We start from the raw sequence: 16347 nt of genomic DNA on the forward strand, positions 1-16347 counted from the left end.
TGGTCCCAAATCCTCTCAATGGTATTTCTGAGTATAATGCCTCTGCTGCATTCTCGAGTGGGCACATTGCTGGTCAGTGTGCAAACTCAGCCTGTGACACACGCTAATTTCTGAAAAACAAATTTCTGACATTGTAGAAGGACGTGGCAATGAAAATCCAGACTCTGGCCCTCATGTGAAATTAGATGGTCAGACTTTAGTCTGGAGCCCTTGTCGTCCAAGGCCCATGCTGCTGAGCATCCCGCTCTCTTGCTTTCAGGGGATACACACACTTCCTCCTTTCATCCCTTGGTGGTAACTTATAAGGATCTTCATTATGGCATTTATAGTCTATCTTCAGTCACTTGCTAGTCTTACTACTGGACTGTAATCTCATTCCAGAGTGGAGGGTCTATTTCTCAGTGCTTCCCTTATGCCAAGAACACCAAGTTTTACTCATAGAAAGTGGTTACAAATATTTATTGAACACCATTGTTTCTAGACTTCGGGCAAACCTGGTTTGCAATAAAGGTTGTTGAATATTTCATTTTATCCCATGTCCCCTATTCAGCAAAATTTCAGGACATCTGAACATAAGTGCCTCTCATTTCCCCTCATAGTTTGGTGTTACAGATTGGGGACTTCAAAATAAGGGGTGTTGTTCTATTCACCATTCTATACGTGCTGAGCCCCAAATGGCAGAGTTAAAAAAAAACATTGGATAGTGGATTCTCTATGGTATTGTCATGATGCATTGTGGCAGTTGGATAAGTATTTTGATGGGGAAAAGTTAGAGAAGTTTAGGGAAAATAACTGTCATATTTATAGAAAGGACCTTCATGAGACACATACTATGTGGAACACTTGGGGCTTACCAGTACAGTAACCCCCTTATCCACAAGGTATACATGCTTGTCCAACAGATGCTGGAAACAATGGGTAGCACCAAATCCTTTGTACACTGTGTTTGTCCTGTGCATGCATATCTATGATAAAGTGTAATCTACAAATTAGGCAGAGTAAGAGATTAACAATAGCTAATAATAAAATAGAATAATATAACAATATACTAAAATAAAAGTTATATGAATGCGGTCTTTGTCTCTCAAAAATACATTGTACTGTTATCATTGTACTATTTAAAAAAAATACTTATTTATTTATTTTAGAGAGGAGAAGGAAGGGAGGAGGAGAGGGAGAGAAACATCATTGTGTGTTTACCTCTCAAGTGCCCCTCACTGGGGGCCTGGCCTTCAACCCAGGCATGTGGCCTGACTGGGAATCGAACTAGTGACCCTTTGGCTTGCAGGCCAGCACTCAGTCCACTGAGCCACACCAGCCATGGCTGTCTTCACCTTTCTTGTGATAATGTGAGATGACACAATGCCCATGTGATGAAATTAAGTGAGATGAATGACATAGGTGCTGTGGTGTTGCATTAGCTGCCATTAACCTGATGATGCGTTAGGAAGAGCATCATCAATCCATGACAGTGCCTGTAGTTGGATGTCAGGAGCAGACAACATGGAAAATTGGGGGAATTTAATATTTTTGGACCATGATTGACTATGGGTAAGTGAAACCATGGATAAAGGGAGGCCTATGGTACTTAGTGTAATATATTTGGCAAATAGTCAATACCATTAAAAACCATTTAAAAACATAAAATATAAAAGTTAGTAGCAGCATGTTTAAAATAGATGTAGGACCTTGGGAAGAATATCAAAGCCTTTTTTATTTAGTTTAGTATGAAGACATTAAATGAAATATTCTCATGAGGATCTCGAAATGGATAAGAAAAGAAGCCATTGCTTTTTTTAAGGGGCACAATATGATAAGAAAATAATACCCTGAATCTGGATCTGCTCATGAAACTTAAATCTACCATGGATTTAAATAAGAAGAGTAAAGATAATTTGCAACAATATACAGATACAGGCAAGAGAAAAGAATGGAAACAGGTCAGGAAGTACACTGACTTCACAAATTATGTCCCTGACATTGAGTTCATTAATGACTTTTGCATATTTTCTCCTTCACTGGATCCTTCCTTTGTTCTTCCCTCCTTCCCTCTCTCCCTTCCTTGCTTTCTTTTTTGTTCCTTCCTTTTTCCTTCCTTCTTCCCTTCCTTCCTTTTTCCTCCCTTTCCTGTTTCCTCCCTCACTCAGTTCCCCTACCTTCCTAAATTATTCCACAACAAGCTACAAGAGGAGTCCTAAAGGTTTTTTAAAGATCAAAAAGGAATTTTAGAAATGATCCTTGTCCTTTCACGCTATAGATGAGGATAGATGGCATTGCTGGTTAACTGTTCTCTAAATAGTAACAATGTTGCAATGACCTTTTCTAATTCAAATACTAATGTCAATAATTGGAAAATGTTAAGGATTGTTTAATTCACATAGCAGGAATATAATGATGGACAATATTTCTAGGCATGTATCATGCAGCCTCTTGGAAAATTATTGCTTGTAGATCAAATAGTAATAATTACTAGAGGTTTCTATTTTTTCTCCATGCATAACTTTCTATGACAATGGTGTTGGGAACCACCCTGCCTGGTTTCAGAAGCTGTAACCTCCCCATGGTTAAGGCTGAGTGAGTGACCTTTGGACCATAAGCTACTAAGGAGACAAAGCTTATCTCCCTGACAGGAGCACCGCTTCTGCTCCTTTTACTTCATCCTGCCTGCCCCGCAGTGCTTGATCAGTTAGCCAATGATGGGTAAGATTCCCCAAGGGGGGAACGACCTAAGACAGGCACGATCACATGGAGGCCCCAGGGAAGGACTTGGGGGGCTATAGCAAAATGGGGTAATGGGCCCTCGCCCCTCAGCTTTGACATAGCTTGAGTCCTCATTCTGTCTGCAAGAAGTCTCCTAATCTCTTGGCTGCCTTACTTCCCCTGCCTGACTTAAGCCTGAAACAATGCCTTAAGCCTGAAACAATGCTGGTGGTGGGTGTTTCCCTGTGCTGGAAAGGGCGGGTTCCCTAGGGCGATCATACTTAAGAAAGAATATGCAAAATCCGTGAAACCTGCTTTGTTTAGAATGCTCTCAATTAAATGATAAGGGTCCAAGCCAGAAGAGAGTTTGTTCCTCAAAGTTTTATGGCTCTTCAGTTATCTGACCCCGACTCAAAATAGGTCCTCAGAGTTCTTTGTATGTTTGATTCTTACAGCCTGATAATGATTAATGAGCTTTACCTATATTCCTGTGCAAAACAAACCGAATAAAAGCTTGTCAAGGCAAGGGTCTGGGCACTCTTCCTTGTTTCCGTGTGTCCCTTTTCCTCCACAGGACTTGGTAGTCCATGTGAATTTGTTTCATGTCTCACCCATAATGCTGCAGACACTGTGGGCTGATGTCCGCGTCACAGTGGCCCAGATAAGAGTCTTTTACTATTTATTGTACTTAAAAAATTTTCTTCTGTCAATTTGAAAATTTGATGTATAGAAGACATATTTAGTTCTAAGTTACATAAAGGTGTCGGGAAATCTTTTTGTCTATCAAAGAGAATTAATTTGAAAATTAAATTGCTACCATCTAACAAATTTTTCTGGAATTGAAATTTCAGCCCATAAAAAAACTAACATTTTTCATTAATATAAAGAAAGTGTATTTATAATACTAAAGTTATTTTTTAGCCTTTTATTGTTGTTAATTTTGATTTTTCAGTAAATCTGCAATGTAACACATAGGTGGGGTAAAGCAAAGATATTCACATTTGGGTTTATAAATACAGTGTTGAGAACAAATCCATTTTTTCTATTATAATAATACATTAAAAGGATGCATACACATAAATGAGAATAGAAGACTCTACAGACATCTCAGGAAAACATGGAAGAGAAACAATTTGTTACAACATATTATGAAAGGACAAAAATACAAATAGTAGTTATCTACAATTAACAGATGAAAATGATAGTCAGTGGGTAGTATCACCAAGGTCCTTACACCTGCAGCTATTAATATTATAAATAAAACTGTACATAGGTGGTTTCAGCTTGCAAAGTCTTGCAACCAAGTTGGAGAGAACTTACACATAAATATTACAAGCAAATGATTCTGTAGCTTTTTTTCTAAACTATGTATTGCTCGAACCAAAATCAATTTTTCTATCTAACAGCAATACAAAAATATCAAAATGATTCTTTTCTGAAGGTCTTGGTTCCTGAATATTGGTCACCAGCTGGGATAAACTCTTTCCTCTCTCTTTAACATTTTAGCTTATTTTACACTGTGTTGGAAGATGTTAAATAACTTCAGAAAAAAAGCAGCTTATTTTTCAAAAGAAGAAATTGTAGCTCAAAATACATGTGCTAAATTGGCTGGATGACAAGGCAGGAAGTGTCATGTTTTCTGCACCTGAATTCTTGGGAACGAGCTGGGCTCTGGTCTTTTGAGCAGTTGCCCTACTCTTGACAGGAACTACGGAAGCAGCAGGACGGTTTGAGGGAATTAATTACATAGTACTCTCAACCCTAATTCATATACAGCTGTCAGATTTTTATCGATTCCTATTTGTGATGCTATAGTTAAGGAGTTTCTTGCATTTTTCAGGTTCAATTCCTATCTTTGAGGGTTGTAATACAGTTCTAGAAATTTCCTCCTACACTGAAACTTGGTATACAAAGTCTTTTCGGAGGAAAAAACACTATATGAAATTTTCATAAATGTCACTAACCTCACATTATTAAACATTGTTTTATGTCACAGTAAAACCAATGTTTAGAACATACTCAGATGTGACTCAAGGTCCATGTTGCATGTTCCTTTGTTGTTACTTCTGTGTGTTAATGTGTTCAGCTACGTTTTTAAAAATCAGGTTTTTACATTTTACCATTCAAACTACACTGTAAAGTAGATTTTAATATCAACACGTTGACACTTATTTGCAAATAGGTATCAACTTACAACACATAAGCAGAGCATTTACAGTTCAGTGCAACATGGAGTGTAAGGGAGCAACATATTTAATATAATCAGATGTGTTTTATAATGAGTGAACACTTTGTTTATATATATATATATATATATATATATACACACTGTATATTTATATATATATGTTGGTATCATTCTGTCAAAAGAAGGCTCTTCTTTGCCATGTCATTGTTATTATCTACATTTCAGAAAATAAAGTGTATTTAGCTTGATTTTCAAACTAATCAAGCACTTGTGTGTTTTAGCAGGAATAGGTAAAAGAAGCATTTTTAGGCCAATGTGTATATTAAGCATAAGAAGAGTTTGAAAGAAGAAAAATTGTAAACGTGTTTCTAAAGTGTTGTTTAGTCTCGATTACAACTAAATTTGTAGTTGTGGGTTACACGCTGTATTTTTCATCATGAGATAGCCCGTGTTCCTACAGGAGCCACATTTCTCCAAGGGCTTGTATGAAAGTAGGATCGGATTGGCTTTCGCTGTGTTTTAAACAAAACCTGTTGAATCCAAGAGGGAACTCGGTGAGCCAACGCCCATCAGATGAAACGGCTGCTTACTAGTTCATTTGCTCAAACAGAACAGGCAAGGCCTCCTGCGTTTTAACATTGACAGGTGTTGCCAGCTTTTATAAATAACAAACAGCCAGGATTCTGCATAATAACTCTGTGTGTAATCACTGACAAAACCATGTGAACACCACGAACTCTGCCGCTCACCTCAGGAATCCGCACCGGCATCCGCTCTGCCCTCCTCCCAGAGCCCTGCGCCCATCCCTACTCCCAAATACCCATGTAGCCTAGACCAGCGACTGCAATGCCATTTGACTGATGAGGATCAAGAGAATTACCAAAAAAGAAATCTATTGATAACTGCTTACTTGGTTTTATCTGTTTAAGAATAAATAGAGCTATTGCATATCAAATATAATTTTTCTTTTTACTTCAAGAATTTCTCAGCTACTGTGAAAAACGCAGTAAGTGAAAATGATACTTCATTTAACAATGACATCTAATTTTAAAATTTTCTTGCTGCAAAATTGAATTCGTTGAATTTTCCATTCTTGGGTGACAGAATGCTTATTTATAAAACTAGAGTCCTCCCAAAAGAAGCAAGATAAATACGGTCGATGATTTTACTTTCATACTTCAAAGCATTGAGTATAATGTATTTAATGAATAATCTTCAGATCTACTTGAAGAAGCAGTGAAACACAAGAAATAAAAAGAAATTTTGAGTTCAGTATTTTTATAAATTATATCCTGTTATATCATATTAATCCCCAAAGAGAGGGAGACTGTCCCGAGCAGACCACCTCCTATAAGAAGTGGTCACTTGTCAGAGGGGCAATAAATATGACAAAATTGAGCTAATCACTGGTCAGGTAAATGCTATTTCTTTTCAAGCCACAAACACAGGAAGAAAAAAATGAGCTCTATTTATTGTGTATTTATGAGGGGATGCAAGTATATGCTACTCTAAAAGCTTTTGCAGCCACCACTGCCATCCTTGCTCGAGGTGAGTGAGCTGGGAGGTGTTAGAGAAAGGATGCGAAGCTGGAGAGGTGGGCACTGGATTCTGGGCTCTTACTCCCTGTGCTGCTGCTATGCTGCCCCTCTGGAATGTTCACCTAGCATGGAATTCAGTGACTTCTAAAGTCAGCAGCAGTGTTTCTAGGTGCATTCACAACTCTGTAGCATTAAACACCAAATTGTTCAGAATTGTGATGTGGGTGTGGGACCAGAGAAGGTGATGGAGGGTTTTGACTTTCTCAGTATTGTTTTCTTTCATTGGCAAGGGTCATTCAAAAAGCAATATGATACTTGGAGACTTCTGGGAGGCCAATTTTGAATCTGGTTAAAAACCCATAGTACATCACCCCAACTGAACCCTGTAATGAGATTTTTAAACCCTTACCAGTAGGTGTTTGAAAAGGGATTTTATTTTGACAAACAGAATCCCCAAAGTTTACCACTTATTTTGGGGGGGCATTACCTGTCCTTTTTATGAGAGACACGCAAATACATATTTGGAGAAATATTATGCATAATTTCTATGAGATACAAATATACATAGTATAATATTGCATATTAAGATTATATAATGTTATGTAGAGTACCTTCTTTTTGAAGTTGGTACATCTAAATTCTTATCCTTAGTAATATTGAGTGCTTTATATAAGAAATCTCACATCAATGAAAATGTACTTTTAAAAAAGGGCATTATAGACAAGGGGAGGGTAAGAATAGTATGGGAAACGTAGAAGCCAAAGAACTTATGACACATGGACATGAACTAAAGGGGTGGAATGTGGGTGGGGGGAGGGTATGCAGGGTGGAGGGGAGTGAAGGGGGGAAATGGGACAACTGTAATAGTTGTCAATAAAATATAATCAATAAAATATATTAAAAAGATTAGTAAAAATAAAAAAGGGTATTAATTTTCTTTCTAAATGAAAATTTAATCTGAAGTTTTTAGAGCGTATTTTTCTATTGATGGCATGTTTTGAGACAAATAAATTTATAAGCCATAGAATCTTAGAGCTGAAAGGAACTTTAAAAATCAAAGTCTTGCTGTAAACGGGAGCTGTAGCTCGTGGCTGCCCAACATTCATTCTCCCCGTACTAATAATACTCTGGTTTTCTCAGGGAAGCTTTTCCTGCCCACTCTCAGTCCTTGTGATCTGGCATAACTGATCAAGCTCTCAGCCCCTTATTTCAATACAGTTCTGGTCGAGCAAAATAATTCTCCCGGTCATGACCTATTCTGGTCACATGATACATATCAGGCAAAGCAGGTTCAATTTCAGAACCATTATCAGGAAAATGAGGCTCTTCTTAACTGGAGTGACTGTGGAGATTAGAAGTTAGCTTCAGACTGCTGTCTCTATCTTACCAGCTTCAGTGTGAGAGAGGTTGCCTGATGAAGGCCAACACTTTGGACACACAGAAAAGGCTGGAAAGAGCCCAGTTCCTGATGGGCTGCCTGAGCCCCGGAACAGAGCTCTGCGAGGTCTGCCCATAAAGCCCACCACAAACAGGATAGGTTCTCCAGTATTTATTCCTGTTTAATGTCATCTGATATCTGATTAAGTACTTCAAACCACAGGGTCTTGAACTTCATAAGGAAATCACTTTCGCCATCAATATGTTTTAGACATTTTATTGTATTGAAAATAGGTTTGCTTCTCCTCTAGTTTTCCTTTGATTCTATCTCTGCCTTCTGGTGATAAAGTAATTCCAATATCTCTTTTATAGGGAAGCCCAGCAAATACAAATAGTATCTGCCATTGAAATTAAGGTTATAAATAAATATATCTTTAAGTCTTTCAGTGAAACCATTCAAAAAGAAAAAAAATGTGGGATATTTACTTTCTTTTAATAACAGTGAATTTCATCAGCTATCCATTAGTAATCCTGCTTTAGAGGCAGGGAAAAATGCTGCTAATTAGCTGAGGTTAAACAGTGAGTTTGTTAGCTGCATGGGCTTCAGCCTTACAATTAAGGTTGACCACCTGTGATTTGAAGGATGAAAAATCCCACCTGCTCAGTATTATCTTCTGGAAGGCCTATCAGTTAAAGCCAAGGGTTAAGTGAATATTCCCTGAAGGAGCTATTAAAATTGAATTATTTAATTTAAGGGAAATATATCATCTCCATGAATTCATTAACAGCAATTAATTCGTTATCAGGAATTAGAGAAAAGGGAATAGAATTCAGGAACGTTTTTTAGGAGAGGCAGGGGATGAAGAGGAGTGTTGAACACCAGGTGATGTCCAAAGGGAAGTTGAGGGGGAAAATGGTGTGGCCCCCCCCTCAAGACATGGGCTAGTGATGATTCAGTTATTAGGAGGATGATCCTGCTCCCCACTTGCTTGTAGTGGAGGGGCCTTGTTCTATCTCCAAATGTGTGTGCGTGTGAATGTACACATACGATGATTTCACTAGAATTTTCCTGGCTGCACCAAAGGAGTGTTTGGATTGAATAAATGGCACCGTTGGTCTGTTATTTGTAACCCGAGAATCAACCTAAACCTATAAATGGGATTTTGAAATATCGGTCTCCTACTAAATTAACAAAAGCAATTCTCACTTAAATTTTTTCAGATGCCATTGTGCAATATGAGATATGGTATATTAATGGTCGCAATAAAAGCAGCACTTGGAAGATGTGCCCATGTATTTGTTTTCTATTGCTGCTGAAACAAATAACCAAATGTATTGTTTTCCAGTTCGGTAGGTCAGAGGTCTGACATGGATGGGTCTCTTGAAGCTACGCTAAAGCTTTGTCAGGGCCACATTCCTGTTTTAGAGCCATTAGGGGAGAATTCATTTCCTTGCCTTTCCGGCTTCCAGAGGCTGACTCCATGTCTCACGCAGCTCATGGCGTCTCTCCCGTGGTGAGAAGTAGCAGTGGTGGGTCAAGTCCTCTTCTTCCTGACCCTTCTTGTACTTCTAAGTACTCGATAATTCGATTGCTTCCAGTCAGGTAATTAGGAATAATCTCCCCACACATGGGTCGGTTGATTAGTAATCATACTTGTATCTGCCACCTTAATTCTTTTCTGCCATGTAAGATAGCGTATTTTCAATTTCCAGGGGGGTTAGGGCATGGGCCTTTTTGGGGAGCCAGTATTTCATTTACTGCAGTCTGTTTCACAGGCTATGTGCTTTCCCAAAAAACCTCATGATCTGCCATGTAACACTCCAAAAATAATAGAGCATGTCAGAAAAATACAGGGCTGGAAGAGGAAACTCAAAACCTTCGCAGTTTAGTGACCAGAACACTAGCAAAAATAATACCAGGCCTAAAAATGTATATGTTTAAATGGCATATTACATTTCTAATAAATATAGACTACTTTAAATATAGGACTTGACTTTGAAAGCCAGGGTGGGGTGGGATGCCCCTTGATGGAAGCGGGTCTAAGGAATGGGTGGAGTGACTGAGCTATAAAGCAAAGCAAAATATGCAAAAGATGGGACAATCTTTCAATAAGCATTTAGCAGTAGTCACATGTGCGTGGCCCGAGTGAACCAAGGAGAAAGATTGGCCATGCCTGGAATACTTGCGTCACCACTGCTTTCTATATTCAGCTGTGCCGTCTGTCTTGTCTATTTTGTGTTTTGACCTACTCGGTAGGTCAAACCTCTAATGTGCTCTGAAAGTCCTGTAAGAATCAAAGGGATTTCTGTGCTATTCCAAAATCTCCCCTATGTACCAGTGACATTTGAACTAATCCTCTAATTGTATTTCCAAATGCAAATTGTGTTGCAGTGTTTAAACTTAGTAGCAAAGCCGCCTTGGAGTCATAAGGAAAGTCAGGGTTAGCTAAATGTCTCAAGATTTTGTTCGGTTACCACCACTGACGATGACTCAGGACTGTGAGTCAGTCCTTAGAGGCTAAATGCATTTCATGGAAGCGATCACTGAACTTTCGGCTTTATCTTAGGCATGGTCTAAGAAGAAGTATTCTCAGGAAAAAACATCACAAAGTCGTTGCAAGGTTTTAAATAGTCATAGATCCTGAGAAACCACTATGGTAAGGAACTGAGAATGTGCCCTCTCTGAAAGAGGTAGACCCTAACTTCCGGAATCAAGTCAGCTCTAACCAGAGGCCTCGCCCAGAACAGGAACAGTTCAAGGCCTAGTAAAGAGGGGACATCAAAAGCTAAGTGATACTGTCCTGTGGAAGGACAAGGATACTAAGAAAGTGATGGAAAAGCATGTGGGAACCTAGAAGGGTAGACCAAGAGAGAACTGAGAGAGTTTGTTTTTTCTGCGCCTCAGAGCGAGTCGAGTGGCTATAGGTGCACCTTATTAAATGGGACATTAGCGTGAAAATACAAGAATTTGGCTTGATTCCACCTCTATTCTTAATACATTTGTTCTCTGGCTTGTTTATTAATTCTTCCAGTGTTGTCACCTTGTGCTAGACACAGTGCTAAGTGCTGTGGCTATATGGTGAATGTTAAGAGGTCATTTGTGCTCTCACACATTTGGTGGGTGAAACAGGTTTTCTGCAAATCATCACAACGATACAATTACAAATTGTGACAAGTGCTCTGAAGGGAAAGTAAGAATGCTACCAGGACGTAGGAGAAGAATATATGGTCTAGTGGGGGGTGTGGGATGGGATATTTGGGTTTACATTAAAGTGATTACTGTGCCCTGGCTTAGTTGGTTGGGCGTCATCCTGTGAACTGAAAGGTTATAGGTTCTATTCCTGGTCAGGGCACGTACAAAAGGCAACCAAGTGATGTTTGTCTCCCTCTCTTTTTCCCTCTCTTCTCCTCTCTCGAAAGCCTCTCTCCCTCTCTCTAAAAACAATGAAAAAAATGTCCTAAGATGAGGAATGAATAAGTGAATGAATGAATGAATGAATGAATAAAATGATTATCAGAAAGCTGCACACCATGAAATCTAAGTGAGGGAGATTTCCTGTGTGCACAGCAATGGCAATGTAACATATTTTTATCCACTGATGTTGAAGCAAATCCATCTACCTTTTGATTTCATTTGTTTAACACACAGTTGTCTTCCAATATCACGTGAAAACAATTAGTACTTGAAGAGTGGATGACATCCAGGTACAATTATAACACTGACAGACACATCACTATATTAAGAATCCTGCTATTGAATTGTTTTATTTAAAATTTTATGTATTTCTCTTTTGCACTAGTTCGGTATGTCATCTGACCACTAGGGGTCAGTGCTGCCCTTTCTTAGCTAGTAAAGGTAGTTTTCCATCTTAGATTGTGGGGGCAGGGGAGGAGGAAGAAATAGCTTTGTGTGGTTTGGAAATGAATGACAGAAATATTGAGAGAGAGAGAGAGAGAGAGGGAGGGAGGGAGGGAAGGAGAGAGTGAGATAGAGACTTTTAAAATAAAAAAATAGGATTGCATAATTTTTGAAAGGACATTACAAAAATTAACTGCTTGTTTTCAATCACTCAACTGAAAGACTACCCAGGAATTTGTACCTACACAGGTACAAATTAATAATACCTAATTAAGGAGTTACTCTTGACTGTGTCACACTATAAATATAATTTAAAATGTATTGTTTTTAATGTGTCACCAAAATATGTCAAAAAAACTACTTTTTTCAGAAACCCTATATATAGTATATTTACTGTATTGTCTACCATATAAAGTAAATTTGTAGGGGGGGCTTAATAATTATTTAATTTCTCATTATTATATCAAAGAACAGTAATATTTAAGACCCGTGAATTTTATCACACAAACTATCTTCATTAAGTTTAATTTTATATGATAATGTAGAAAATTTAGGCTGATTTTTATACAGGATAAATAAGAAACAACCAAAAATTCTGGTGTGTGAACAGTTGATAAATGTGATACTTGGCTTTTCCTGTGGTGGCTGATGCCTTTATTATTCTGCATGCATCTAGGAAAAACACCGTTGGCCCATTTTATAAACAATTTTATTTTAATTTTCCTATTATGTTCTGCTACATATGTGTTTTAGCTGATACTTTAACATATAAATTACCAAAAATATTTCATATGCTAAAAGAGTGAAAATGCACTCGACCTGTATTTCTGATTCAAATCTTCTCACTGTATTTGGCATATGATTTATTTGCGTTATACTTCCTTTACTTATATATTTTTTAATATCTCCTTACTACTTGAGCATTTGTAAAGGAAAGGTAGGCACAATAATTTTATAGTTGATTTTAGAATTTTTTAGCATGAAATGGAATTTTCTGGCAAGCCACATTTCTGAAAACAAAAATGTAGTTAGTTTATGTCAATAACTTCTCCTTTGTATGTAGTGAAGAACGCCAATAGCCACATGAACCAGTAAAGTTCATACTCCCTGGGTTTCTTTGCTTAGATACAATGTATGCTTTTTTTTTGTTCTACCTCATTATGGTCACTAGAACTGACCTTGAAGAAGGCAATAGTTACTACTGGTTTAATTCTGTAGTACTTCCATATGGGAAACTTCTAATAAAAATGCTTGCATAGATCTTTATGCAATGATGATGCTTAAACTAAAATAGGGCCAGCTTATGTAAGTGCTTAAATGGTTGCAGACCATGACTAGGTACCATATGCTGGTAATGAAACGGTTGTTGCTGCCCTTTCACCTGGCTCTGTTTTTCTTTTCACACCGACCTTCTGAGTGTAGCCCAAGGGAGGTCAAAACATATAATTTAAAATTACCTTCAGTTGATTTGATCAATAAAACGTATTTAAATGTGTAATACTGAAATACCACGGGATGTCTGGCATTCCTCCTGGCAAGTTCTCTACTTCCATAAATATGCCTGTAATGCATGGTGTGTGGAGCAGGACCACGTTTGCACACGCATACACGCTTCTGGAAATACGTTTTGGTCGTCTGCGGCTCTGAGGCACATCCAGCGTTCTCTCTTCTTTTCTGCAGTTAAAGCGTGATCCTGTTAGTAAAAGACTACATGACTATGCAGCAATATTACGTATACAAGAGACAATTTTGTCTATCATATTTAAACAACTCAGGAACAAAAAGAAAAATGACAGAGATGGGGTTTTCACCTCTTTGTGTTAGAAGTTTAAGAAAGAAAGATTAAGTAGAAGGTAGCTTTTAGTCACAGAGACTCAAAGCAAGAAAGAACTCAAGAATAGGTGGCATAAGAAAAACAAGCTGTTCTGAGGATGTGTGAATTAAAATGAAATTATGAAGCTGACTCATGCTAGCTTTGTAAGTTCAGGTACGTCAGAAAAGAGAAAGGGTGAGACAGTGTGTTATTTCCATACGAACACTGGAAGGGCTTGGCAGGTTGTCAGTGCCTTCAGAAAAATGTAACACTGCAAATGCCAGAGTAAATATTTCTGAGACAGTTCTTTTGGTTGTGTTTTTACTTTTTAAGATTACAACCATCTTTACTACTTCTGCGAATCTCAGATTCACATATACACTAATTTACTTGTAAACATCTACTGGATACCTTTATCATAGCAGACATTTGGGTGAGCAATCCATGATGAAGACCAGAAGTGGTGAGTAAGATCGAGTTTTAAAGAAGCTGGACTTACCTGCTGTTAGTTTGCCTGTTTAAGCTACTCCTTTTCGCATATCTTTTACTCACATTCACAACCAATGTCTAGGTTGTTTTATAGAGTTTCATCAGTTCATTACTCACTTTTGGGATCTGTAGTTCCTTGCAGGACATTTACTTCTGTGTACAGAGAACATCTCATGTGTTATACCTAAATCCTGGATAAATTTGGGCCTTGAGGAAATCCATTGCAAAAGAGTTTTTCATTGTAATAGACTTGTTCTCCACTCAGAAGAGGAGTATAGAACTCTTTCATCATATGTTAAATGAAATTAATTTTCCCCGTGGCGGTTTCTGTTGGGTACACTTTTAAATTATATCCTAAGAAAAGCCATTTTATCTTTATTTAGGGTTGGATGGCCTGCTAAATTTGAACCAGTTACACTTGGGGTAAATAGGCTATTTTAGACGATCTTATCAATAGCTCGAATTTAAATCTGCTTGCTTTTATTTGATGTGTTTGCCTTTTTCCCTGAGACCCCACCTTGCAATGCTTGTGGGTTTATCGCTCATTTTTTGAGCGTTGCTCTTTTTGGTTTGAGCTTGCTGATTGCTCACATCCGCTGTTGCTGTTTGATTGATTTTAGGGCACTTCACCCCTTAAATCTCAAGTTATTCCTTTCTTTCTTTAATATTCTCACCTCTTCTTGATCATGGCCTTAGATTTATCTTATTTGTCCTTTAATGTGTCATAAGCATCCCTTGTAGGTTCTTCGAGTGTCTAATTATGGTCCAGCCACAGTCTTTGTTCTTTTTAAAACTTTCAAACCTCTGATTAAGTGCTCAAAAGTAGATAAAGTTATATGATTAGGTGAACTCTCAGAAATGCATAGGATTTTTATAATATTTTTATGTAATGTATAAACTATAACACAAGTGCTCATGTTCAATCAACATTTCACGTGGAAATTATTGTTTATAAGCAGGCTAAGTAAATGCAGCCACAGAAACAATACATATACATATACAGTATGGTTCTGATGCTCCTCATTATCAATATGTATAAATTAACAGTTGTGATTTTCACATAATCACTGTTGTGACTAGAGTGATTTTTTTTCACTATAAATTTTAAGTGGGTTTTCTGTTGAAAACTTTTACCTGCACGTTAGGAGAAATATTCTTAATAAGGTTTTACAGAGCAGTGATGTCTTCATTTTCCAAGACACTCATACTTTAAAACTTGATGTCATTATTGACTTTTTAAATTCCATTAATGTCTCCTTCGGTCACTAAGTTCTACAAATTTTTTCAAGAAAAATGACCTTGGCCTCCTTTGATCCCTTTAAATTCCCACCGAGTGTATCATGCCATCGTATCCAAATTCCTAGACAACATACCCTGTTCTTCTTATTGAGACAATCAGAATACTCCCCATTGTGGCTCAGGCCACATTTCCAGACTAAGCCCACATAGGCCTCCTGTTTGTTGCTTCTATGTCATTTCTCCAGCACATGTCATCTTAATAAGTCACTTACATTTCTACAGCTGTGTCCTTTCCTGCCTAGAATCTCTGCCCCACTCACCTCTTTTCAAAGGTCTCTTCACATAGTTACCCAGTAACCTGACTCACAAACATCTAATAGTTGGCCATCTTGTTGTTATTATCTTTGTATATGTAAGATCCATCTCTTCAACTAGGTTTCAGGAATGAGTCGTATTTATACCCACTCTGTATCCCCAGTTTTTAGAACTGTCTTTAGTAATTATTCTTATTGACTACTTTAACTCCTCCCTGCGAAGTATGTAAACAATGATAGTGTGTCATCACGTCTCAGTGAAAATGTTATTAAATTTTCATGACTATTGCTGTTATTATAGCAATGTTATTTTCCTCCATGGAACATTGCCATCACCAGGCCCTTTGAGTGTAAGAACAATAATAACACAAATTTAATTTAGAAATGTTATGTATTCCCTAACCAAGTCGATTCCCTTTTCATCAATAAGACAAAAGCTTTATTGGATGTGTTATTGCACTGATAAAGTAATTTCAAAATTAGATTACAATGCAAATGAGTTGGCTAGGTTGCATTTTATTCTTGGTAGAAATATGAGAGGTCTTCTGATACGTGATTATGATAGACTTCTGGAGAAAATTGACTTTTTCTGACTTGGAGAAGTGTGGCATAAGCATAGAAGCTGGACATTAGTAACTGTAGTGCTGACTGTAGTCCTTTCTTGTGTGGAGGATTAATAACCTATGTAATTTCATAAAAGAAGAAAAATAGCCTTAAAATCAACAAATAATGGCAGCATGGTTCTCACTGATATAAAATTTGTTTCATTTTGTATGAGAACTTTAATGAAGAAGCACACAAATAAGGAAGACGTCAGTCAAGTGGTTGTA

This window comes from Phyllostomus discolor, chromosome 4 (genome assembly GCF_004126475.2).
Source record: "Phyllostomus discolor isolate MPI-MPIP mPhyDis1 chromosome 4, mPhyDis1.pri.v3, whole genome shotgun sequence".
Taxonomy (NCBI): Eukaryota; Metazoa; Chordata; class Mammalia; order Chiroptera; family Phyllostomidae; genus Phyllostomus; species Phyllostomus discolor.